General features: G+C 38.8%; 2 pseudogenes; both read right to left on the bottom strand.

The window, feature by feature from the left end:
• Positions 1-316: 316 nt before the first annotated feature.
• LOC103596873 lies at positions 317-1,372 on the bottom strand (annotated as a pseudogene).
• A 2,034-nt stretch (positions 1,373-3,406) lies between these two features.
• On the bottom strand, positions 3,407-25,038 carry LOC103596874 (annotated as a pseudogene).
• Positions 25,039-27,612: the final 2,574 nt, after the last annotated feature.

Consider the following 27,612-nt stretch of genomic DNA (forward strand, 5'->3'; position numbering starts at 1 on the left):
GTGCTAAGGATATAGGGATAGGTAATTCATAGTCCTGCCTTAAGAAGTCCAAGTATTTAATATATTTGTCAATTTATATATATATATATTTTTTTAAATCCTCGGGTTTTTTGTTTGTTTTGGTGGCTGGCCGGTGATGGGATCTGAACCCTTGACCTTGCTGTTGTCAGCACCAGCCTCTACTGAGTAAGCTAACCTGCCAGCCCCCAAATTCTGTTCTTTTTATTTTTTATTTTTATTTTATTTTATTTTTGAAACCTTAAAATCCAACAACCACTGTTTATTATAACGGTGAATCCTGATCCTCATGATGGGCCTATAGGTAAGATTTCTGGTAGTGAGCATGGGCACCAGGGCCCCTGAACTTTTTGGATTTGCAGAGACAGGGATCAGCTACCAGCAGGGTCTAGTCACACTGGATGAGGATGTCTTTGATCTCCCTCTTCAAAGCCTAAATAGGCCACCAGGGCTTTAGAGATGGACTGACTGATAGCATAAATCTGGGCCACATGACCACCACCCTTCACACGGACACGAATGTCCACACCAGCACACCGCTCCTTGCCCCGAAGCAGAACAGGTTCCAGTAGCTTATATTGCAGTGTGTGCAGCTCAATCATCTCCAGGGGCCTCCTGCTCACTTTGATGAGGCTGTTGCCGTGTTCGCAGTGTGCCACGGTTGTGACAGTCTTCTTGCGTCCAAAGACCTGCACCGACTGAAGTGGGCCTTTGGATAGCGTGGCTGTGGATTAGACAAGAGTTCCTCACTGCACGGTGCTGCAACCGGAAAAGGGAAATTCTGTTTTTTTTTTTTTAAACTAAACTTTTAATTTTGAGTCAATTATAGATTCACATTCCTTTGTAAGCAACAGTACAGTGAAATCCCTTGTTACCCTTTACCCAGTTTCCCCCACTGGAAATATCTTTTTTTTTAAAGATGACCGGTAAGGGGATCTCAACCCCTGGCTTGGTGTTGTCAGCACCACGCTCAGCCAGTGAGCAAACCGGCCATCCCTATATAGGATCCGAACCCATGGCCTTGGTGTTATCAGCACCGCACTCTACCGAGTGAGCCACGGGCCGGCCTCCCCACTGGAAATATCTTGCAAAACTATGGTACAATATCACAACCAGGGTATTGACACCAAAACAGTTAACGGTAAAATGGTATAGCCACTCTGGAAAATGGTTTGTCAGTTTGCCTCGTAATATAATTGCTGGGTGATATGGTATTTCCATGTTTACTTTTTAAAGAAACTGCCATTTATATTGATATAATATGGTGGAAGTCTAGGCTCCCCATCTGGTCTCCGCTGACACCGTGGTTGGGTACCTAGTTACCTGACTGTGTGGCAGGGTGCCTTGTTACCATTGTGCAGAGATGGAAGTTCTGGCTACCCTACTTGGCCTTCTTTGACTCCACTCTGGCAGGGGTGTTGAGTGCCTCATTACAGCTTTGAAAGGGTGAAAGTCTAGGCTCCCCAATCGGCCTTTGCTGGCACGGGTGGGGATTGGGCCCAGAGTGTTTTCTGTGGTGTTTGGCAAAAGTAGATTGGTTCTTGTGTAAAACTTTTCTGTCTTGCTAGACTGCCCCTTTACTGGTCCTTTGGCTAAAGAAAGCTGACTTTTTGGGGGCTTTCCTTGACTGCCTTTATTGGCGTTTCTGGGTTGCCAGCTTTGTTAGTTCTAATTTGGGGATATATGGGACAAAAAAAAAATCCAGGGAACTTGTCACTTTATTATTCCTTGGGTCCTGAAGTCCATAGCTGTTCTGCCTTCTTCTCTCCACCTTTCAGAGTTTTATGTTTGTTTTATATGTAAAGTCCAGAGTTTTTAGTTGTACCTAGTGGCAGGAATATGGATAAGTATGTCTACTCCATTTTTCTAGAAGCAGAAGAATTTCTGTGTATGTTTTTAGAGGGACATTTATTTTTTCTTTTTATAAAAATATATATTTAATCTAGAAAGTTTAGAAAATACAGCAAGTATAAAAGAATAACAGCATTTTCATATATATTCTAGACATTTTCTACGAATATATATACATATTTTTCTTGCTAAAACAGGAACTGTATATACTACTTATGAACTTTCCACTCAAACTATTGTAACCATCGTTCCTTGTCTATAAATACCTATATATAACACAATTTTTTGTGCTATCAGTTAAGTTTTAATGTGCACGTTCCAGAGATCATTGTACCCCTAGGTTAAGTGACTGAGAGACAGTTCATATGCAAATAAACCATGAACAGTTTCACATGAATCTCAGAGTTTAGGCATTGCTTTTTTACTAAATGAAGTTAAAAGTAAACCAGATGTAGCCACTAGTTTCACAAACACTGGGTGTTTGGGTAGGGTTTTAGATTTTGAAGTTTAAAAACAAAATTTAAAAAAAAGTGTTCACATGGCTTTATAAAATGCTATTTTGATTAAAATTCTTGTTCATGTTTTCCATAATATTGTAAAGAGGGGTCATTATACTTTTCAGAAGAAAATCTGAGATATAATAATGGCTTTCTTGTTTGTTCTTGGAGGAAATAGGAGATACTAGCAGTATTTGTTTCAAAGAAACCTAGCATTAGTCTTCTGCTGAAATTTGCAAAACGTTAACCAGAATGACTTAAATCTTTCCCGTACAATAGTTTTTACTAATTGCTGTGCAACATACTTCCAGATGTTCAGATTTATTAGAAAATTTAGATTTCATAGTATTATGAGATCTTTATTCAATTTTTATGTAGCAGGTCTAATTAAAAATTATTATCAATTTTATTTTCTTGTACTTGCATAATCTTTGTAAGTATGATGTAGATAGCTGTAGTATAATTCAAATAGAAACCAATAATTGTAAAGTCATTTTACAAATGAGCGTAAGTGTAGAAGCATATAATATTTGAAGTTTTAGTTTCTGTTTCTTGAAAGATGAAGGTACATATGTCACAATTTGCTTAGGAAACTATCCTTTCAACTTAACATGGAGTTGGAAGTGAAATGTGTTATTAGACTTAAATTTGAGATATATTATTGATCATATTTTTTTTCTCATGTGCCAGTACTTTTAATGTTGTTTACATCAAATTATAGTAAAAAGACACTATAGGGCCGGCCCGGTGGTGCACTGCTACAGTGCGCCGCTTGGGAAGCGCGGCGGCGCTCCCGCCGAGGGTTCGGATCCCACATACAGACCGGTTCCCGCTCACTGGCTGAGCGAGGTGCAGGGAGCAACACCGAGGGTTGCGATCCCGTTGCCGGTCCTGGTCCAGTACGGGCGCGACACTGAGGGTTGCGATCCGTTGCCGGTCATGAAAAAAGACAAAAAAAAGGAAAAAAAACAAACAAACAAACAAAAAAAAACACTATAAACAAAATGCTGTCCCTCTATGTTCATGAACTGCACACTGTATTACAGTAAACCAAGTTTATATTCCACCATTAAGTGTGGTTCTCCCATTAGTTCACTTTGTGATGGATTGTTAATATCTTCAAATCTAATAGTCTCATTATTACCCCTTAAAATATCCAGTGAAAGGTTTGAGCTTGAAAGAAACGGAAGACGCTGAACCTGCTGTATTGCCTTGAATTCCATTTGTAATTTTAGTGGAGGAAACAGACCGTGGATGTTTCTCAGTGTGGAAAAATTCATTTTATCTTGGTTGAACTGGAAATTTTTTTCTGATAATTCAAGAGGATGACTGGGCAAAAGTTCATTTTTCACACAAGAAAAACCTTTCCGAAGAAGATCATGATTTTCCAAAGGTCCACTTGCTGAAAGTTCAGTAACTGGAATACTGTCCTTCAGCTGAGGTCCATCCACATCCTCTCACATTCATCTTCAACCCTGCTCTGCGAAGAACAGCCTCTCAGTGCAGTTATCAGTAGCTGGCCCCACTGCTCACTTCTGTTTCCCCATATTTTTAAAACTTAATAGTAATTATACTTATTTACTTTCTCCTTTGCAGAAGTAATAATTAATGCAATGAAAACATTTAAAAATTTAGAAAAAGAGAAAAAATCGCCAAGTTATCAGTTTTCGTATTCTTTTATAAGCAGTTAACCATTGAGAAGTGCTCAGCCAGCTCGATCTCCTCTTGGCCAGTCTATGCATCTTGTGGTTTGAGGTGTTCATCACTGTCTGGCACTGGACCCCAAATGTCCTAGATCAGCATCATTGGGATCACCTTGAGGTTCTTTTAGAGTAGTTTTGAGTTTCTGCTTTTGATTCTGATGTATTAGATCTGGGGTGGAGTACAGAATCTGAGATTTTTTTAAAGCAGCTTTGTTGAGACATAATTCACATACTATACCATTCAGCCATTTAAAATGTACAGCTCAGTGATTTTTGGTATTTTCACAGAGTTGTGCATCCATCACCACAATCAGTTTTGGAACATTTTCATTACCCACCAAAAACCCCTGCTTTCTTTAGCCATCATCTCAATCCCTCATTTTCCCTGTTCTCCCAACCCCAGATTTTTATGGTAGTAGTTCTCAGTGAGAGTGGGGGTGGAGTTGTGATTTTGCCCCTTAGGGGGCATTTGACAATATCTGGAGACAACTTTCATTGTTAAACTGGGAAGGTGCCATTGGCATCTAGTGAGTAGAAACCAAGGATGCTAGTAAACATCTTACAATACAGAGGACAGCCTCTCATAACAAAGAATTATCCAGTCAAAATGTCAGTAGTAAAGGGGTTGTGAAACTCTGGTAGAAGAGAATTTGACCAAACAATTGCAAGATCAAGTTTTTAGCCCTTACATTGGCAGTTGGATATTATCTTACATGCTAGATTTGTAATTTATATAAAATCCTTGAATGTATCCAGGATTCACAGATGAATAGAAAAGGGAACCTTAGATTTGTGGTCATTTCACATTAGAAGAAACAAAAAAGAATGAAAAAGAGGGAACCTCAGGGACCTAAGGGACTCAGTCTAGTCTTAGTACAATGTAATATGATGTGCTCACTGAGAGCAGTGAACCCAAGCTCAGAGCCTGATTTGGTACATTTTTATGGAGTGAACAAGATATATGGTGGTAATTTGAACTAAAATAATTCTTAGTTATTTCATAATTGATGAATATCTAGATTGTTAGATTTAATATAGCTGTAATTGACTCTGTTTGCTTCCTTCATCCCCCTACCCTGCTAAAATCAATGATCACATAAAAGAATGTGCACAGGCATCTGATTTTATAGTTTATTTCAAAGAAATTACTTTAATGGAAAGCACTTTAAAAGTCTCAATAGTCCTGTAAAGAAATTAGAGACTGGCTGTGGTATGGTTCACTTGCAGAGAATATGTTGAGTCTATGTGTTTGTGTGCTTTGAAATTGAATGCTTTTCAGAGGTAAAAAGCATTTAATCAGTCTAAATGTGTCTTTTTTTTTTTTTTTTAAAGATGACCGGTAAGGGGATCTCAACCCTTGGCTTGGTGTTGTCAGCACCACGCTCAGCCAGTGAGCAAACCGGCCATCCCTATATGGGATCCGAACCCATGGCCTTGGTGTTATCAGCACCGCACTCTACTGAGTGAGCCACGGGCCGGCCCAATCAGTCTAAATGTGAATCCAAGATGTCTGCTTTCCTCCCGTCATCCCTCCATTCTTTTCTCTGTCAGTTTTTGTACTGTGTTGTGCTAGGAGGTGTAAGGGATCAAAGAAAGTTATAAAAGTCATCATTTTACCTTTTTTTTTTTTTTGGTGGCTGTCCAGTGCGGGCATCTGAACCTGTTACCTTGGGGTTATAAGGCTGTGCTCTAACCAACTGAGTTAACTGGCCAGCCCCATCATTTCATGACCGATAAGGGGATCTTAACCCTTAGCTTGGTGTTGTCAGCATCATGCTCAGCCAGTGAGCGAACTGGCCATCCCTATATAGGATCCGAACCCGCGGCCTTGGTGTTGTCAGCACCACACTCTCCCAAGTGAGCCACGGGCTGGCCCTTCATCTTTTAAATTGATAATATTTTTGAGAAAATTTGTGGATACAGTAACAACTTTTTTTCTTGTAGGGAAAATACAAGGGTACTTCAGAAAGTTCATGGAAAGATTATTATTATCTTTTCATTCTGTTTTTTTTTTTTTAAAAAAAAGATGACCAGTAAGGGGATCTTAACCCTTGACTTGGTGTTGTCAGCACCATGCTCTCTGAAGTAAGCTAACCGGCCATCCCTATATGGGATCCGAACCCATGGCCTTCATGTTATCAGCACTGCTCTCTCCCAAGTGAGCCACGGGCCAGCCCTGGAAATGGTGTTTTTGGTGTGCTCTTTACCTGGTTTCGGCTGGGTTTGGCTTCCCCCATCTCCATGCCTTGGGATCTGTTGTATTGCTGATAATTCTGTTTGTGAACACTCTTAGTATGTTATAGAAATTAGCCCTTTATACATTATATGTAATACAAATATTTTCTCTTTGTTTGCCTTTTGACTTTACTTGTAGTTTTTTTTTTTATATGAAAGTCTTTTATTTTTACATAGTCAAATTTACTTTGGCTTCTGCACTTTTGAACTTTAACAAAGTAGTTCCTTTACTAACACAAGGGAAGTGTGTTCCCGTGATTTTTTTCTTAAGATTTTTTTTTTTTCTTTTTGAGACAGGCCGCACCACGCTCAGCCAGTGAGCGCTGTGAGTGCACCGGTCATCCCTATATAGGATCCAAACCCGCGGCGGGAGCGCTGCTGCGCTCCCAGCGCTGTACTCTCCCGAGTGCGCCATGGGCTCGGCCCTTAAGATTTTTTTTATTGAGTTATAATTTTATTGAGTTATAATTGAGTATTTTTCAGGTTCAACATTGAAATATGTTGATCAAATCAATATTATTAGCATATACATTATTACAAATCCTCCTCCCCATCCCCATCCCCCCCCCATAACCCTAGATTTCTTCTCTCTCTCTTTTTTTTTTTTTTTAAAGATGACTGGTAAGAGGATCTCAACCCTTGGCTTGGTGTTGTCAGCACCACGCTCAGCCAGTGAGCCAACCGGCCATCCCTATATAGGATCCGAACCCGTGGCCTTGATGTTATCAGCACCACACTCTCCCGAGTGAGCCACGGGCCGGCCCTCTTCTCTTTTTCTGAAGGTAGTAATGGTTACTCTGTTGATTTGTTGCCTAGATGATGTGTCCAATGCTGAGACAGGTGTGTTTGGGTCCCCCGATATTATTGTAGTGTAGATGCTTCTTCTGTCACTCTGGAATGGGCTTTGTGGAGAGAGACATCCTCTTCTTTTCTTTGGTCTATGCTGGTGACTCTCCTTGTGTCAATTCACTTGAGTGGCTGGTCGGCCATCTGCATGGTGGTTGTGGCATCCAGCTGCATTTGTGGCATGGTGGTTGTGGCATCTATCTGCATTTGTGGTGGCTGTGGTGGGTCACCCACATGGAAGTGGTGTTTTTGACCTGCTCCTTGCCTGGTTGCCGGAGGAAGGGTCAGTCTGGCTCCAGAGGGCCCCAGGCATTCCTGTGATTCTTTTTTTTTTTTTTTAAAGATGACCAGTAAGGGGATCTTAACCCTTGACTTGATGTTGTCAGCACCACGCTCTCCCAAGTGAGCTAACCAGCCATCCCTATATAAGGATCTGAACCCATGGCCTTGGTGTTATCAGCACCACACTCTCTCAAGTGAGCCATGGGCCAGCCCTGTTCCTGTGATTCTTGACAGGAGAGTTTGCAGTTGAGGAATTTAGTGGGACTTTAATAATTAGGAATGAGGAGTTCAATTAGGAATTTTACTTAATGATCAAGAAACTGATGTACAGAGACAGTAAATTGTAGGTACCCCATACTTTTAACCACTGGGCAATGCTTCTCAGTGGAACTTGAAAGAGGACCCATGAAAAGGTGAATCCATAAAAGCCCTTTGTTTTATTAACTTCATTTGGGAATAATTATGAACTGATAGGAAGTTGAAGATGGTACAGACTCCCTTGTACCCTTTACTAGTTTCCTTCAACAGTGACATCTTATGTAGCTGTAGTATAATATCAAAACCAGGAAATAGACATGGTTACATAACTATTAACTAGACTCCAGACCTTATTCAGTTTTCACATTTTTGCTTTCTTTTTCTTTAGGCATCTCTAGTTTGGGACAGAGAATTTTTCACTATTTTTGTAAAACTGTGTTCATTTGTGTGTGTATAGTTCTGTGCATTATATCCTGTGTATAGATTCCTGTAACCACCATTGCAATCAAGATACAGAACTGTTCTGTTACCCTCTTTGTATTTGCAGTAACTCCTAACCCCTCTGCACTGTGCCGGTCCCCTGGCAACCACAAATCTTTTTATTTATTTATTTATTTATTTATGTATTTATACATACATACATACATACTAGCCAGTAGGTTACTAATCTGTTCTCCATCTTTATAATTATGTCATTTTGAGAATGTCATATAAACGGAATCATACAATATGTGACCTTTTCATGTTAGTTTTTTCACTAAGCCTAATACCGTTGTAGTCCATTCAAGTTGTTGCATGTATCAATAGTTTGTTCCTTTTTAATGCTAAGTAGTATTATATGCTTTGCATGCCATGTATTTAGCTACACATTTGGATTTGTTTGTATTTTACTGTTTTGAATAAAGTTGCTATGAACAATTGTATACAGGTTTTTGAGTAAATGTAAATTTTCTTTTCTTTGGGATAAATCACCAAGGGAGTGATTGCTGGGTCATATGGTCAGTGTATGTTTAGTTTTTTAAGAAACTGCAGAATTATTTTCTAGACTGGAGGTACCATTTACATTCCCACCAGCAGTGTGTGTGATTTACAGTTTGTCTGCTTCCTTATCAGCATTTGGTACTGTCACTGTGTTTTTTTGTTGTTGTTGTTTTTCGGTTATTGTAGAAGATGTGCTTTTATTTATTTATTTATATTCTCTGGGGTTGTGTAAGTAGTCATTTCTATCATCTACCAATAATAATGATTGTAGATTTTCCTTATCTCCCTCATCTGTCATTTTGCACAGGTTAGTAGTGCTAGAACATTGCTAAATAATAATATGCTCTTGGTTAGTTTCTGACTATAATGGGAATGCCTGTGGTGTTTGACTTTTTTGAGTGCCGTTAACTATTGGTTTCTGATAGAGATCTTTATCTAGATTAGGGTGTTTCATTTCTTAGTAGTCTTACATTACTAAAAGTTTTAGTAGGGGATGGCTTTTAAATTTTATCAAATATCTTTTCAGCATCTAAAGAGACTATCATACATTTTTAGCTATTACTTGCAGCTGAAATGAAGGCTCATGAGCAGCCACATTGCTTCCTAACTTACTCTACATATCCCTAGTTCCCTGTGCCAAGAATTGAATACTTCTTTAGAAGGATGTACCAGAGGTGAAGCTTCAAAGCCTGACTGCTAGGCATGGTGCTAAAAACCTTCTCAAGTTGCCCCAGTAAATGGGTTCTTGGATGCTTCACTTTCTTTCAAGGGAAGGGAAGTTTGCCAGGACCAATCCCCCTGATGATAGGAGTGAGCTCTTGGAGACGGTGATGTATAGAGTACAGGGACCAAAGAGGAGTCATAAAGAGTGGGGGACCCCCCACACTCCTGCCACTATCCCGCAAATCAACACATAGAACAAGTGCCCAGTTTGAGATGGGGGTTTTGGTACCTTAAGTGTCCTATGAACTCTGGCTATGACACAGTCTCTAGCAAGTGCTTCCTGACGTACTGCAGTCTCTAGTCAGGGTTCCTTTAATTGTACAGTTCCTAAAATAAAAAACCAGACAGCTCATTAAATAATTTTTAAAGCCTTGTGTATCTTAACTTTATAATTTTGTACTATCAATTGTATTTCCATTTAAACTTTCAATATTTTATTACTTGTGTATACACTAAGACTTTTTTTCTGTATGGCTGGTATTACATTTAATTATATTAAATTCCTTTTTACATTTTTTTCAGCACCGCACTCTCCCGAGTGAGCCACGGGCCGGCCCCCTTTTTACATTTTTTTAACTCAGAGTTGATTCGTACCCACTGTGTTCTATCTTGTATCAAATTGAGAGGGAGATTTTGACCCAGAGCAACTTTGATTCTTGAGATGAAAAAAAAAGCATAAATTAGACCTGTTACTGAGTCTGTCCACTTTTATTCTGTGATAATTTCTCAGCTTTCCGACCTAATACATAAGGGTTATGACCCACACTAATTTCTTTTTTTAAAAATATTATTTTATTTATTGAATCAAAATCTATTATACATATTTTTGGGGTTGAACATTGAGATATGTTGATTAAATCAATATTGCTAGCATATATATTGTTACAAATTGTAATTATTCTTTATGCCTCTTGTCCAACCTCTCCCCTTCCCACATTCCCTCCCTCTCCCCCCTCTAATTGCCCTAGATTTCTTCTCTCCTTCTTAAAGAATAATGGTTACTCTGTTAACTTGTTGCCTAGATGATCTGTCCAATGCTCAGAGATGTAATCAGGTCCTCCAATATTATCATAGAGCAGATGCTTCTTCTGTCACTCTGAAATGGGTTTTGTGGAAAGAGACATCCTCTTCTTTTCTTTGTCTCTGCTGGTGACTCTTCTTGTGTGAATGCACTCCAGTGGTTGGCGGACCATCTGAGTGGTGGCTGTGGTGTCTAGCCACTTTTACAGCAGCCATGGTTATTGTGGTGGCTGTGGTGGGCCAGCCACGTGGAGGTGCTGTTTTTGGCATGCTCCGTGGCACTGGCGGTATGCCTGGTTGTGGGGTGTGTTTGGTCCCCTTCTCCATGTCCTGGGTCCCTGGGCGGGCCCCAAGGTACTGGCGCAGTATGCCTGGTTGTGGGAGGAGGGTCTGGTCCCCTTCTCCATGCCTCGGGTACCCAGGTGGGCCCAGAGGTGCTGGCGTTTTGTGCCTGGTGTGGGAGGAGGGTCCAGTCCCCTTCTGTATGACTCTGGGCTGGGCGGGCCCCAAGGTGCTGGCACGGTGTCCCTAGCTGTGGGAGAGAGGCTCAATCCCCTTCTCCTTGCCTTGGGTCCCTGGGTGGGCCCCGAGGTACTGGCATGGTGTGCCTTGTTGTGGGAGGAGGGTCTGGTTCCTGGCTCCATGCCTTGGGTCACTGGGTGGGACCCAAGGTGCTGGCTTGGTGTGCCTGCTTGTGGGAGAGAGGTCCGGTCCCCTTCTCCATGCCCTGGGTCCCTGCGTGGGCTCCGAGGTGCTGGCATGATGTGCCTGGTTGTGGGAGGGTGGTCCGGTCCCCTTCTCCATGCCCCGGGACCGTGGGTGGGCCCTGAGGCACTGGCTTGGTGTGCCTGGTTGTGGGAGAGAGGTTTAGTCCCCTTCTCCATTCCTCAGGTCCCCAGGCAGGACCTGAGACACTGGTGCAGCGTGCCTGGTTGTGGGAGAGAGATCCAGTCCCCTTAACCATGCCCTGGGTCCCCGTGTGGGCTTCGAGGTACTGGCATGTTGTGCCTGGTTGTGGGAGGGAGATCGACCCATACTAATTTCATATTCACAAGAAGGAAGTAATACTGATCTGGCCCTGTCAACTCCTATTTATTTACCTCTTGCTCCTGTATAAGTGCAGTTTCATAGTCTCAGCTTTTCTGAGACTGCATTACAAATGTGACTTCTGCTATGCTATCCATACTCTTTCCCCAGTTGCCCAGTTCTCTTCTTAAGTATCCCAATAGGAGTGACTTGAGGATTTCTTATGCTTAAGCTGAATCCTTTTTGTTAAATAAAATGTAATTTGTGTATATATGAACTTTGCATAAAAGGAATTTATATTTAGGAAGTAATTATTATATCCTAAATATAATTTTTCTTTTTTTGTAACTTATGGTTATCATTTTGGACAGCAAATATGATAGACTGTAATATGGAATCATATCCTTTAGGCTTGTTTAATTGTGTAGATTTTACTCCTAAGTTTGTCAAACGGCTATGATTTTGTGTGCTTTCTCTGTATTACTTCTTCATTGTTTTATTATGAGAGAAATTTATCTTTTCTGATTTTTTGCTTCTAAACTGCTGTGGCTTACAATTGAGTTTAATGTAAGCAAATTTTGAGGTAGCATGTGTGTGTGTGTGCGTATGTGTGTGAAATTAATTCAGGGGCTTTTTGATATACTTTTGGTTGATCTGAGGCAGGCTTGTGCTGGGTGTTTTCTACACTGTTTTATTCAGTCCTATATATTTCTATTTTCCTTATCTATAAAGCTGGGGATGATAGGGATTGTATTAGTCCATTCCTGTTGCTTATAACAAAATACTCGAAACTGAGTAATTTATAAAGAAAATGAAATTTATTGCTTACAGTTTCTGAGGATGGGAAGTCCAAAGTCCATCTGGTGGTGGCGACAGTGACTCAGGGGTCTCACATTGCAAGCAGAGAGAGAGAGAAAGAGAGAGAGAGCAAGAGAGACAGACAGACTCTCCTTTTCTTTTAAAGCCCTCAGAACCACACCCCTGACAACCATTTTTAATCCATTCACTACTGCACATTCCTACAATCCAATCACCTCTTTAAGGCTCCACCTTTCAATTACCATAATAGGATTTCCCACCCTCTTAACAGTCACAGTGGGGACTAAGTTTATAATACATAAAACTTGGGGGACACAATTCAAGCTTCAGAAAGTTTTGGGGGGACACAATTCAGTCCACTACAGAGATCAGAGAAGATAAGGACCCAAGGTTGCACAGACAATAAAAAGATTCAAATCTAGATATATCTGATGATAAAGTGTGTGTTCTTTACACAGTGCCATGCAGCCCTGCCTGGTAATTCTTACAGGCTTTTACTTGTTTCTTAAATACTAGATGTTGCCAAATATGTGATGCTACTTTGAATAGGAGTGGTTAGGAAGTACAGCATCCAAAGCAAGTACATGAGATTGTAATACAGGAAGGTGATGGCTTGGTTCATTATCTGTGGCTTTCTTATGTTGGTGTAATGGGAGATTACCAGTGTGTATCACGATCAGGTTATAGCATCAGGAGCAGCTCTACAACCTATTTTAGTTTCAGAGTTAATAATGTCTGCTTTTTTCTTTGTTCTTGTCATTTTCTTTTCATCCTTTTATCTTTTGTACTTTACTTTCTCTCTCTTTTCTTCTTTAAGAGACAAAAACCAGGGATGTGTTATTGAAGAACCAGCAATTTTTCTAATACTAAATATTTGTGTAGCTGGTAATCAGTCTTCACCGGTTTTTTGTTGACAAGCTCAAGAGAGAACACCATTCCAAATGAAATTTTATTTTGAAAGTGAATGCAGTGAAAATCATTGCTGAGAAAATAACAAAATGAATAAACATCAAAACACCACCTATTTTCAGGGAATCAGGGTTACTCATTGAGTTAAAATAACTTGTATGTTGTGTTTTGTCATTTTGTCTACTTGCCATGAGTTCAGTTTCCTTTTAAAGTTGTGCCTAGGGGGCCGGCCCGGTGGCGCACTGGATAGTGTGCCGCTTGGGAAGCGCCCCTTACCGGTCATCTTTAAAATAAATAAATAAATAAATAAATAAATAAATAAATAAATAAATAAATAAATAAATAAATAAATAAATAAATAAATAAATAAATAAATAAATAAATAAATAAATAAATAAATAAATAAATAAATAAATAAATAAATAAATAAATAAATAAATAAATAAATAAATAAATAAATAAATAAATAAATAAATAAATAAATAAATAAATAAATAAATAAATAAATAAATAAATAAATAAATAAATAAATAAATAAATAAATAAATAAATAAATAAATAAATAAATAAATAAATAAATAAATAAATAAATAAATAAATAAATAAATAAATAAATAAATAAATAAATAAATAAATAAATAAATAAATAAATAAATAAATAAATAAATAAATAAATAAATAAATAAATAAATAAATAAATAAATAAATAAATAAATAAATAAATAAATAAATAAAGTTGTGCCTAATTTCTCCCTCTTCGGCTAATATTTATGTTTCCTCAGTTTGGTAGTTTCATTTAATCTTTTAAAATGGTGGCTGTCTCTTGACTCGTTATAAATTAAATAAATTGGGCCAGATCACCTCACCACATGAATTTCCTCCTCACCCAGCTTGGTCTTTGATACCCTGCCCTGGCTACCACAATTCCCTCCCCACCCCTAAACAAGGACTCTGGCTTTGCTGTGCCTGTTCTACCCTACTTAAATAGCATTAGGCTGAATTGTTTGGGAGAGGGAAGGGAGTCGGATTTTATTTTTAGGAAGCTAATTCTGGTGACCATCTGGAGAGTTGGGTGAGAGACTGTCAGAGAGATCAGTTAAGAGGCTGATACAGAGTTCAGATAAGGAGAGTGAGTTTGAACCAAGGGACGTGGGAATAGATAAAGACCAAGCACTCTACAAATGGTGATGGTGAGATGATTAATTATATAGGTTAGCATTTACTGAACACTTACTATGTGCTAGAAATAGTAAGTACTCCCCATGGATTGTCTCATTTAAGCCTTGTAATAACTTCATGATTGCAGGTCCTAATATTTTATAGATGAGGAAACAGTTATAGAGAGATTACATAATTTGCCCACATTTACCTGGCTCTACAGAGGAAAAGCCAGGTTGGGAAGTCAGGTAGTCTGATTTTAGAACCTGTGCTCTTGACCAATATGCTAGTTTGTGGGCTTTATTTTTCTGTTAGACCTGTTCAACAGTGAAAAGAGCCACCCTGCAAGGTAATGTGCATCACTTGAAGTGGTCAAGCAGAATATAGATGGTCACCAATCATCTACATCGAAGGCCCACATATACTTGGTGGTTAGACTAGATTATCTTGAAAGAGCCTTTTAAGTGCCGTGATTCTGTGATTTGATATACAGGGAGTCTTTACTTTTCCTGGTTCTGATATGCACAAATTAAATTACCATGGTATTAGATTAATAACACATCAGTCTCCCAGTAACATGGTTCAAATTTTACACAGTATATTAGTTTTGAGTAATTGCATAAAGTACAAAATTTGCTGCTAGTTCTGTTTACAAAGCACACTAGGTAAATGTGTGCATCAAGATCAGTGACCAATTGTGTCATTTACTTCAAAGTCTGTCTGTGACTGGTCACTATGCGTCTGCTATTCAGGTCATGCATAGACAGCAAAACATACAGTTGTGTTGCCTCCTCATCGTCCAGTGATAAACCCATGTGAAACAACACTGGAAGGGAAATTCAAATTGAACATAAATGGAGTTATAAAAGAAATAGCTCACTGTGGGAATGTTGATGTTGCCACCATTCAAAAGACTCTTGGGGGCTGTGGCCCATTAGCTCAGTTGGTTAGGGCATGGTGCTGATAACACCAAGGTCCAGGATTTGATCCCTGTACCAGCTAGCCAGCCAGCCAGCCAACAAAAAAAAAAAAAAAAAAAAAAGATAGGCTGTGTAGCTAAAGGAACCTAGTGAAGGTGAGTTTATCTACATAAACGAGGAAAGTGGTTTGGTGAAAAAGACTGTGTCCTAGAGGAAGTGATGCTGGTAAGAAATTTCACATTAAAAGAATTCTTGAACATACTCTGTGACATTGAAATTAATAAAGATAAAATGCTGGAAGATGTTCCAAACTTGAAAAGGACTGTGACAGTTTGCTAAGATATAGAAAACATGCCTACAGTTTGGGGAGTATTGCCATCTTAACAATGTTAAGTCTTTTGATACATGAACTTGGGGTTTGAACTTTTTTCAGCTTTCATTTGTTTAAATCTTCTTTAATTCTTTTCAGGAATGTTTTCTATTTTTATTTTATTTTATTTATTTATTTATTTTAAAAAAGATGACCGGTAAGGGGATCTTAACCCTTGACTAAGTGTTGTCAGCACCACCTCTCCCAAGTCAGCTAACCAGCCATCCCTATATAGGGATCCGAACCCTTGGCCATGGTGTTATCAGCACCATACTCTCCCAAGTGAGCCACAGGCTGGCCCTTGTTTTCTATTTTTAGAGAATAAGTTGTACACTTGTCCCATTTATTTCTCAATATTTTGTTCTTTTTGGTGATATTGTAAGTGGAATTGTTTTTAAATTTCATTTTTGGGTAGTTAAGTGTCTGGTGTTCTTTTAATATTGATTTTGTTGAATTTAAATCCTTAAGGAACCTGTACTGGCCAGCTGCCAAAAAAACCTTCCCCAAAACTTTAAGGAACCAAGGGTCTTATTACTGCCTTGTATTAACAGGCAGTGGAGGCTTGTAGGCTGATCTCAGGAAAGCTTTATTTCAGTGATGGCTTTCATTCACTTTAGGGTAAGACTTTCAGCTGTTAGTGATCATTTTCGAGCTATCGTCCACTTGTACTTAGGGGTTCCAAACTGATGACTACATATTGTCACTTGTATGGTCAATGTGACTGGTTTTCAAAAGCCCTTTCACTTATAAAGTGAACAACTTGGCAACAAAAATGCCTTTCATTCATATCATTCTTCTCTTAGGGCAGTAGTTAAGAGAACAGTTAGATTTTAGTGGTTTACCAAGTTGCTTTGGAGGAAGTCTATAAAAGGATTGTTGAGTCAAATAGCTTTCAGACTAAATACCAATTAGCAGGGCAGAATCCTCTTGCAGATATTTTAACCTATAGTTTCCTGTAAGAAGAGCTCAGACTATGAGTTTTGAGATGAAATCTTAAATTATGTAGACATGTTATCAGGATGATCTTATCATCCACATCAGAACCATTTGAGCTGCTCTAAAATGCAGATTTCTGGGCCCCTACACAGATTTACCAAATTAGATTCTGGTAATAGGACTCTGTAATCTATTTTATTTATTTATTTATTTATTTAAAAGATGACCGGTAAGGGGATCTTAACCCTTGACTTGGTGTTGTCAACACCACACTCACCCAGTGAGCTAACGGGCCATCCCAACATGGGATCCGAACCCATGGCCTTGGTGTTATCAGCACCACACTCTCCCGAGTGAGCCACGGGCTGGCCCTATAATCTATTTTAAACCATCTTCCCAGGGATGTCCTTATTAAAGTTTGAAAACTACTTTATTTATTTTTTGGTATTCATAATGTGTTTATTAGAATTGTTTCTCACTCATCTTGATTCAGAGTGCTTTTAGTGCTACTCCCACCTGAAGAAGCATCCTCTGTAAGCCTTGCTTTTCCTTTTGTAGGCTGGTGGAGGACAGTGGAGTAGCCAACACACGAAACTACTGTTTGTGCATGGCTAAAGACTATGGTGATTTTATAGTGTCCTGGGCATTTTATACCTATGAAGTAAGACTTGGGGCTCTGCACCAGGCCCTTCTTGTTTCCTCTTCTCTACTTCTGGAGAGGGATGAAGGAGATCCTTTACTAGAGACATGTTCTCATAGGGAGGATGTCACCACTGGAAAACTGAAAACTACTTTTTTTTTTTTTTCCTTTTTGTCTTTTTTCGTGTCCGGCAACGGATCGCAACCCTCCGTGTCCCGCCCGTACCGGACCGGGACCAGCAACGGGATCGCAACCCTCGGTGTTGCTCCCACACCTCGCTCAGCCAGTGAGCGGGAACCGGCCGGTATGTGGGATCCGAACCCTCGGCGGGAGCGCCACCGCGCTCCCCAGCGGCGCACTGTAGCAGTGCGCCACTGGGCCGGCCCCTGAAAACTACTTTTTTTTTTTTTCCTTTTTGTCTTTTTTCGTGTCCGGCAACGGATCGCAACCCTCCGTGTCCCGCCCGTACCGGACCGGGACCAGCAACGGGATCGCAACCCTCGGTGTTGCTCCCACACCTCGCTCAGCCAGTGAGCGGGAACCGGTCTGTATGTGGGATCCGAACCCTCGGCGGGAGCGCCACCGCGCTCCCAAGCGGCGCACTGTAGCAGTGCGCCACTGGGCCGGCCCCTGAAAACTACTTTTAATTGTACCTCCCATTAATAGGTTGTTTTTACTAGAACTGCAGTTTTCAAATTGTGAGTCACAGCCAGCCCTTAAAAACAAAACAAAACACACCAGAAGAGAAAGAAACATAAGGTATCAGTGCATTTTACTTGGTAAGGATGAGTACTGATTCATGAAACTATTTCATTTATATGTGTGTATGTGGGTCATGATATAAAATGATATAAAACCTATTTTTTGCCATAGGCTGTGATCAAAAGAAAAAATTGAATACCTGAGAATTAGGAAGACATGTAACATATTTTCTTTCCTTCCTTCATTCATGCATTCTTTTGCATCTACCATACTCTTGGAACTGGGGTAGGTTGGTGGACATCCAGAGATCACTCTGAAAATCCTTGCTCTTGAGCTCATAGTTTATGGAAGATAGGCATATAAATAAAGTAGTGTAGTAGAAGCACATGTCATATCAGAGGTGTATTAGAAGCACATGTCATATAGAGTGCTCTGAAAGTCATGGAGGCTTTCACAGGGACGGAGATAGTTAAGGTAGGTCTTGAAAAGGCAGAGAAGAGGAATAGCATTTTAGTTAGGAAGCATGAGAATTATTTTTGGACTGAAGAGGGAGAATTGATATAAATTATTTCTAATTTGTTGTACTTGTGTACTTATCCACTGTTATTCATGTTATTTATGTTAACTGTGAGACGGCTTCTGAATACATGGTGATCACTCAGCAAATAAGGCGATGAAGGGAGGTTCTGCAGTGGGTGACAACTTTACATCTTCCTGAATGATCCCTTTTTTTCCTTTCCTCAGAACTTTGTTTACTGGAGTTTAATTGTTTCCTTTTTAGATTTTAGTTCATATTGATGCTAGTGTTACTGTTCTCATTGCATGTATTCTGACCCACTAGTCCAAGACAGGCTGGTATGGTCTAGTTGCAATCTGGGAAGAGCCTTATGCATTTCAGAGGGGCAAACTCTATATCTGCTTTTGTCTTCCGAATACTTTTCAGGCTCTAGGCCAGTAATCTAACTTCAGTCTTTATCTCTCAGTAGGACTTATGACCATCTTTTTGTTTTATGTTACTGTAAGCCAACATTTCCTTTAGAATGTCAAATAGCTGGTCTCTACACTGGAAGATATTATGTTAACTTTTGTTGCTTATCATTGCCTGCTGCAGGCTCCTTTGTGTACATCAGCCACCTTCAGTCATTTGGTTCTCAACATGCATACTGACACATAACAAACTCAGGAAGATTCACTCTAAACAGTGCTCTTGGGCTGGCCGGTTAGCTCAGTTGGTTAGAACATGGTGCTGATAACACCGAAGACCAGGTTCCATCCCCTTACTGGCCAGCTGCCAAAAAAACAAGCAAAAAACTCTGTCTGCATAAACAGTGCTCTTAAGCTGTTTGTGTTTCTTGAGGGTTTAAGAGCAGAAACTGGTACTGAGTACCTAAGCAGTAGGGAACAGACTAGGCAAGGGTCTGGAGGGGCATAATCCTTTGTCTAAGCATTTGCCTATGGCTCCATACATGCCAGTATCCATGAGGTGCCTGCTTGGAACCAAGCAGACAGAAGGCACATCCAAGTGCTTTGAGTACCCAGAAATATGGTAAATGATGAATAACTATAAAATAGGAAGAGTAAAGTTAATGGGAAATTAATGCTAATGCTAATGCAAGCAGTTTTACTTTACTTTTTCACTAGACACTGAGAAAGATTACATTTGGGGTTCAGGTCAGTAGTAGTGCTGGTAAGGGGAGCTAGATGGTTGGTTACCCAGCCTGGGTGGGGTTGCGTGGGTGTGGATGGAGGTGGTGGGAGGGAGTATTTATATAGCCTTTGACTTTTCAGTATATTTAGGGATCTTTTAACTTTGCCTAGAGTTTACTATAAAAATTGCTGTGAGAGATAGTATTTGGTAATAACTTAAGAGTTGGGATCTACCACTTTACTAGTTGAGTAACCTCAGGCAAGTTATTTAACCTCTAAGTGCCTTGGTGTCCTCATTTTAAATAGGGATAATAAGATATCTATGTCTTAGAGTTGTTCAACACATTGTGAATTAATATATGTAAAGTGATTAGATTGGTCTCTGAAGTATAATCACTCAATAAATGTTGCTCTTATTTTTAAATGGGCCTGAGTTGTTCATTTCTTGAGGTGATGCTGGAGAGAAATCCTTATTTTTTCATACAAATCAGACTCTAGGTAGGTTCAATATTTGGACTAGAATATGGAGTTTGCCCTTTAATTGTCACAATAATTTTTTTCCCCTAGCATTAAACAATTCTGAAAGTCTTTCTTTTTGTTCGCTTGTAGCTAGATACCAAAGAAAGGGGAAAACTGTGTAGAGTAAGTGGTTTTTATAAATGGTCAGTATATGAGCTGTTTTTTCCGTATGATTTTTTATTTTCCTTTTGCTTGCCAGAACAGTAAAAATAGATCTGGTTTCCTGGGTTATCACAGCTTGTAACAAAAAGCTTTTTGATAAAGTTGACTGTTGGGTTAGTGGGATGAGATCATTCCTTTCTAAGTAGTATACAATGTCCTAAGTATTTGAGATAAAAGGATGCCAGATAGGCTAACCACACAATAAGCCTGACTTTGTAGTGTGGTTATGTTCAGGACAGGAGTGTGGGTTTTCTTCGTGATAGAATACTACTGATATGAAGAAGAAGGTGAAAGGTACTTGGCACCATACCTACAGGCTCTGGCTGGCCACGTGTAGAAAGCGATTAGAATGATAAAGGGGCTCAGGATACACTTAGGGTTGGAACCTGGGCTTAGGGCATCTCAGCTTGAGATGTGATGAGTTAATTGAACACTGAGTACCTCTTCTACATTTGGATTAGTGCATCGCTAATTAAAAATTATTAAGGACAGTTTGATACTAGAGGAAAATGGTAGATGCCATGGGATTGTACACTTTAAAATGGTTAATTTTATAAATAATAATGTGTGTTTTTTGGTTTTTTTTGTGTGTGTGTGTGACCGGTAAGGGGATCGTAACCCTTGACTTGGTGTCGCCTGCACCGCGCTCAACCAGTGAGCGCATGGGCCATCCCTATATAGGATCAGAACCTGTGGTCTCGGTGCTCCCAGTGCCGCTGCACTCCTAGCGCCGCAGTCTCCCGAGTGAGCCACGGGCCAGCCCTAAATGATAATGTTACGTAAATTTCACTTCAATTAAAACAAAAGAAAAAATTATTAAGGACCACTGGGAATAAAACTAACATATTCACTTTTCTTTTTTTTTTGTCTTTTTCCGTGTCCGGCAACGGATCGCAACCCTCAGTGTTGCCCCCGTACCGGACCGGGGACCGGCAATGGGATCGCAACCCTTGGTGTTGCTCCCGTGCCTCGCTCAGCCAGTGAGCGGGAACCGGTCTGTATGTGGGATCCGAACCCTCGGGCGGGAGCGCCGCCGCGCTTCCCAAGCGGCGCACTATCCAGTGCGCCACCAGGCCGGCCCAACATATTCACTTTTCTGTTTGTACAAAACGAAATCGTACGCTTGGTAGTTTTAACCAAGTCTTCAACTTTTACATCATAAATACTGAATATAGCAGCACAATGCAGTAACTGATAGTTAAATAGGAGACAAAAATCTGTTTGAGGCAGGCATGCCATTTTAAAAAGGACAGCTACTTGGTGCTATTTCCAATAGGTAGAGCTGGACTTGTCTTGTGACCCCTGAGAAAACTAAAGCATTCTAGTTTAGCGTAAAAATTTATGATCATACACAACAAAAAAACAAAAAACAACAACAAAAAGTGATGATCAGAGGGCTGGCCCATGGCTCACTTGGGAGAGTGTGGTGCTGATAACACCAAGGCACGGGTTCGGATCCCTATATAGGGATGGTTGGTTAACTCACTTGGGAGAGCGTGGTGCTACCAACACCAAGTTAAGGGTTAAGATCCCCTTACCGGTCATCTTAAAAAAAAAAAAAATGATGATCAGAATGTTAACACCTCCTATCTTTACCCTGCTTCCTGATTTGGAATAGAAAAGAAATCCTGGTTCTAGTTGAGATGCAAGGGTGACCTTGAACAAATATCTTTGTTAATCCTGTTGGCCTTTTTCTCAGTTACAAAATAAGGAGGTTGGATTCAAGTACCCTTTGTAAAGTTCTGTGATTTGGTTGGAAATATTAGACACGCACTGCTAAGTTTTGTTTTGTTTGGTTTCTGTGAACATGAATAAGCATTTATTAGAGTAGGTCACTGTTGTGTCTCTGTGAATCAACAAGGGTAAGTTAGCTTCCAAGAGTACAAGTGGTAGACCTTCAGATTTGAGACTTTGATGGAAAGCCAGCTAGTTTGCAGTGATTAGGGACTTGGAAGTTATTGATACTTGGACTTTCTGTTGTACTTACTAAGCCTCTCTGGGGAATTGTAGATTATATGAGAGTTTTAGGTCATGGATCAGATTTAAGTTGGAAGTGAATGTTGGTTCTTACTAGAATATTAAAGAAGGGTATCATATACTATCCTTTTCTCTAGATTTGTTTCTAGATACCTGTCCTGAGGCAAATTGGGGATATATTGTGGACAATTTTTATTTTTCTGTATTTAAGAAATTTCTGTAAATAAGGCTGAGGGCTTATGGGTTTTTTTGATTCTAAGACAATGTTAAATACTGAAATGGCAGTAGCCATTCAAGTGCTTGCTTATAGCTGTGGAGCAAACTCTCTGACCACTTTAGAAAATCACATTCTGACCATATTCAGAAAGAATTTTACAATTGTTACATTAATTTTTCTTTTTATGTAAATATGTTGATATAAAGATTTTTAATTTTTTTAAATTTTAAGATATATTTAGATTTATAGAAAAGTTGTGAAGACAGTACAGAGTTCCTAACTACTCCATACCAAGTTTCCCTAGTTTGAACATCTTACATTTTAGTATATTTGCTACAATTAATTGGTTTTCATACATTATTATTAACTAAAGTCCATAGTTTATTTAGAGTTCCTTAATTTTTACCTTTTTCTGTCCTAGGATCTGTCCACATTACATTTAGTTATCATACTTAGGCTTCTCTTGGCTGTGACAGTTTCTCAGATTTTCCTTATTTTTGATGACCTTGACAGTTTTGAGTAGTACTAGTCTTATATTTTGCAGACTGTCTCTCAGCTGGGATTTATCTGATATTTTCTCATGATTAGACTGAGGTTAGGTTTTTAGGAGGAAGATCACAGAGGTAACCTGCCACTCTCATTACCTTATATCAAGAGTATATACTATCAACATGTCTTACCACTGTTGATGTTAAGCTTGATCATCAGACTTAGTGTTTGTCAGGTTTCTTGTTACCCCCCTTTTCATATTGTACTCTTTGGAAGAAGGTCAGTATGTGCTACCCACACTTAGAGTGAGGGATTATGTTCCATCTCCTAGAAGATAGAGTATCTACATTAATTATTTGGAATTCTTCTTCACAGGAGATTTGTTTATTCTCCCTCTCTTATTTCTTTATTTATTTAATCATTTATTTATATCAGTATGGACTCATGAATATTTCTGTAGGTATACTGGTTGCTTACTGGGGTGTCCCCTAGAGATTTTAATTAAACTTCTGTGTTTGAAAGGAATGGAAATGCCATATTTAAGGGGAAAAAAAGTTTAGGCTTGTTCCTAATTTAGACTTCTTTCTCCCATTCTTTTCTCTTTTCCCCCTACCTCTTTTTACTATAGTTTTATTAGTACTAGTACTAGATCTTAAAATATCATGTAAAATCTCTGCCATTACACTAATTGTATGTAGCTATAATATATAGGATTTTAAACCATTCAGGTTCCTGCTTTACAAATGAATATGCATTCTTGCTTTTCCATAAAGCAGAGGTGTCAGGACAGACCTTTTCATGTCATTGATTAAAACTCTGAAAGAGGAGGTAGTGGTTATTGTTTCCTAGGGAAGTAAGACATTTTGGATGTGTGAATCAAGTTTTGATTATGCTCTAAAGGAATTACCACTGGTTTTGTAGTATGTTTCTTTTCTTTTCTCTCCCTCTCCCATCTTTTCTGTCTACTAACTTTGTAATTTAGTTAAATCAAGCCACTAAACCACAGACAAGATTCTACCATTAGGAAACGTTTAGAGTTGATGTTTTAAATTTTTTTCCTTTGGCGACTGGCTGGTAAGGGCAACTGAACCCTTGGCCTTGGTGTTATAAGGCTGTGCTCTAACCAGCTGAAGAACCAACCAGCCCCAAGTTGATGATGATTTAAATAGCTTTAGTGAAGGGATCTATTGCTTAAACTCCTACAACATTCTGATGGTTGAAATGAATGAGTGAAGCTGGCCTCGAATAAGAGATGTTGATGCATACATTGTGTGAATGGGTGTCTATTTGAAGGCAGTCACTTCTTAGCTGCAATATATTATTACTGAGTGGGAATGCATGATCTGACCTTTGATTTTTTTGAAAAGCTGTGATTTTCTGTATTTTCATACAAAAAATACCCAAATTTGGAGATGTTGGCATAGTTTTTCAAAACACTGTGTAGGTCGCTGCACTGAGGGCCCTGTTTGGCCTAGGTTTGCCATTTTATGACCTTTGAACTAGTGCTTCTCTTGTAGGTTAAACAAGTACTCATCTTGGGGAGGAACTTTGGACTGTGTGGAAGTTGGTTCTGAATGTAGTTTTGCCACTAGTTAGCTGGATGACTTTGGAAAGAGGAAGCCTCCTTGGATCTCACTTTTCTGAGTTGTGAAATATGAGAGTAAATGGGAGAATTTAAGGTTTTTCCTCATTCTTTATTATTTTATATATATATTATATATATATATATATTTATTTATTTTACATTCTAAGATGTTGTGGAACTGTTGGGAGGGAGGGGGAGAGGGGAAAAGGGAAGGGAATAGAGTGGGAGGAGATGGGAGGGGGCTTGGTCAAGGCCCGTGGCACCCTCATCATTCTAGCAGTGGAGCCCAGGGGGCTGCTGGCAGTGGCCTGGTGGTCTTTGCTAGGCTGAATGCCAACATCTCTATTTTATATTTTTATACATGTATTTCATTTGAGTTGTGAAACGGTGACCGTTTATGACTGAAGGCCATCAGGAAGTCTTACCAGTCTAAGTGTGTCAGTAATAGAGGAGATGGTTATGTTTTCTCTAGATGTAGCTTCTTCTAGGGTACAGAGGATTCTTTGCTGCTTTCCTGAACTCTTGGCATACTTGCTGCCTCCAGTCATTATCTGGCAGATGTGCACATATTAATGGGTGATGCATTATATTTCTGTTTCTTCAAGAAAATGGTAGATTGATTCTAATGTGATGAAAGCTGTATTGATAGGTATATTGATGGGGTTTTGAGGGGATAATCTTAGTAATGAGTGGAAATAGTAAGGCTGACAATGAACAGTATCTTCTTAGTTATGGAGAACTTTTTTATAGTTTGATTTGTTTCCTTGGTTTTAGTTTGGGCTGATTGGTGGTAGTTGTGTATGGGAGTTAATGATGTATTTGGTGTTCATTGCTTAAAATCTACTGCATAAGACCGGCTCCCGCTCACTGGCTGAGCGAGGCGCGGGAGCAACACCGAGGCTTGCAATCCCGTTGCCGGTCCCCGGTCCGGTACGGGGGCAACACTGAGGGTTGCGATCCGTTGCCGGACACGGAAAAAAGACAAAAAGACAAAAAAATAAAAATAAAAAAATAAAAATAAAAAAATAATAAAATCTACTGCATAAGATCGCAGGATTACTTATACTAATTACTCTAACGGCAAAACTGAAAACTGAAAAACTGTGTTCTGGAATTCAGTCTACAGAGATAAGAGAAGATTGTTACCTCCTCCTTTGACTTCAGACTGCTTTTCATCAGGCAGGTTGTTTTTATAGGAAGATTAAGATTCTTCTAGAAAAATCTTAAAGACAAGGAAAATGAAAAAAAAATTTTTTTTTTAAAGATGACGCGGTAAGGGTATCTTAACCCTTGGCTTGGTGTTGTCAGCACCACACTCAGCCAGTGAGCAAACCGGCCATCCCTATATAGGATCCGAACCCGTGGCCTTGGTGTTATCATCACCGCACTCTACCGAGTGAGCCACGGGCCGGCCTAGGAAAATGAAATTTTTATTTACTCTAAGAATACAACTTAATGATTTGCTTGACATACATAGATCAGCTATAGCATTTTTGTAAAAATATGTTCATTTGGTTCATGGTGTTGTCTTTGGAATAAAGTGATTTTGGTAAGAATCATACCTCTGTCCTAAAGGTCAGTATAAATTCCTGCCTTGTATAGATTACCAAATTTTTTAAAGAGGGATGTAATATGAACAGTTAAGTGGGACATAATATGAATATTCATGATGAAGTCTCTTGTGGGGAAGTCTAACTATTTACAAGTAATTTAAGCCTTTGTGAGCCTGACAAGGCAAACTTAATCTTAAAACCTTAATTAAATGGAAGTCTAAACTGATGGGGTAATAGACAAGCTGGATTTATGTTTACATAGTAATTGCAACAATTTTAACCAAAACATTTGGCCAATGGATTCTATATATTCTGATTCTATATATTCATTAACTGAAATTGTGTGGTTTCTTTGTATTTATTTTTATTGGTTGGCCTAGTCTCTTTTTAAGTCACACATAGCTATAAGTACTTGGGAGGAGCATATATATGAACAATATATAGATAAACTTTGCTTTTTAGCTCTAATGACAATTCAAGAACCTCTAAGTCAATGTACTATTTTTTCTTTTAAAAAAGATGTATGTGTTATGTATGCATACCTAATAAAAATTGGTTCTTCTTTGAACACAATGCTTGGCATTTAGTATTAGGGTAAGACATATGAAATTGCAGTTTTTGTAGGTAAAAAATGGTGAAATATTAACATTTTTATATGGTTTTGTCTAATAGACACTCAATAACTTTTTTTGACCTGAACAGAGTCAAATCATCAAGTAGTAGACTGAAAATGAACTTCATGTATGACTCCTCTTTTTATAAAAAAGTGAGTTGACTTGTCCAAGGTATTAGATACAGCTTATGGCAAAGGTAAAGAGAGACCAGATGATCTGCCAATGCTGTATTATTTTAAGTCTGACTTGTGTTATTGTTAAAAGCTTGTTTTTTGTTTCCCTTCAATAGAAAGAAAGGCACAATCAGAAGCTATATATTTGACTGTGGGCCTAATGCCCATGGTACTCTTCAAAGAAATGATCATAAACACCATTTTCACATGATATACTTATGTAACTTAATGCTTTAAAAATACTCTTAGAAAATAAGGAAGATAATAGAGTAACAAACTATATAAAGATTTATGGAATTTATTAGTCTATCATGGTATACAAAGTTTTTAATAATTTTATCCATATTTTACTGATACAAGTCAGAATGTGAGAGATAGTATGAATCATAGTATTTGGGATAGATATCTTGGAGATTTCACAGCATTTTTGTAGAAATTAAAGGTAGAATTTTATAGAGAAACTATCTTTTTGTAGTTTTGTAACAAATGTTGGTATAATAATTTTTACTTCTAAATGTAGCATGGAAATCTTTTACTGTCTAAGAGTCCCTGAATAGAAAGTCAGGAGACCTAATTCTTCTATCAACTAGTATAATTTCTGGAAAGCTCTTCATTCACTAGTCTCCTTATTTGTAAAATGAGGATGTTAGGTATCTAAGATCTCTATATTGGGGCAGTTAATGATATCAGCTTTAACATAGCTAGCATTGAAGTAGCTTAACACAATAAAGGTTTATTTCTTGCTCACATCATAGTCTGAGTGTTTGGCCTGTAGCCTTCAT

Source organism: Galeopterus variegatus, unplaced genomic scaffold (genome assembly GCF_000696425.1).
Source record: "Galeopterus variegatus unplaced genomic scaffold, G_variegatus-3.0.2 Scaffold2134, whole genome shotgun sequence".
Classification (NCBI taxonomy): domain Eukaryota; kingdom Metazoa; phylum Chordata; class Mammalia; order Dermoptera; family Cynocephalidae; genus Galeopterus; species Galeopterus variegatus.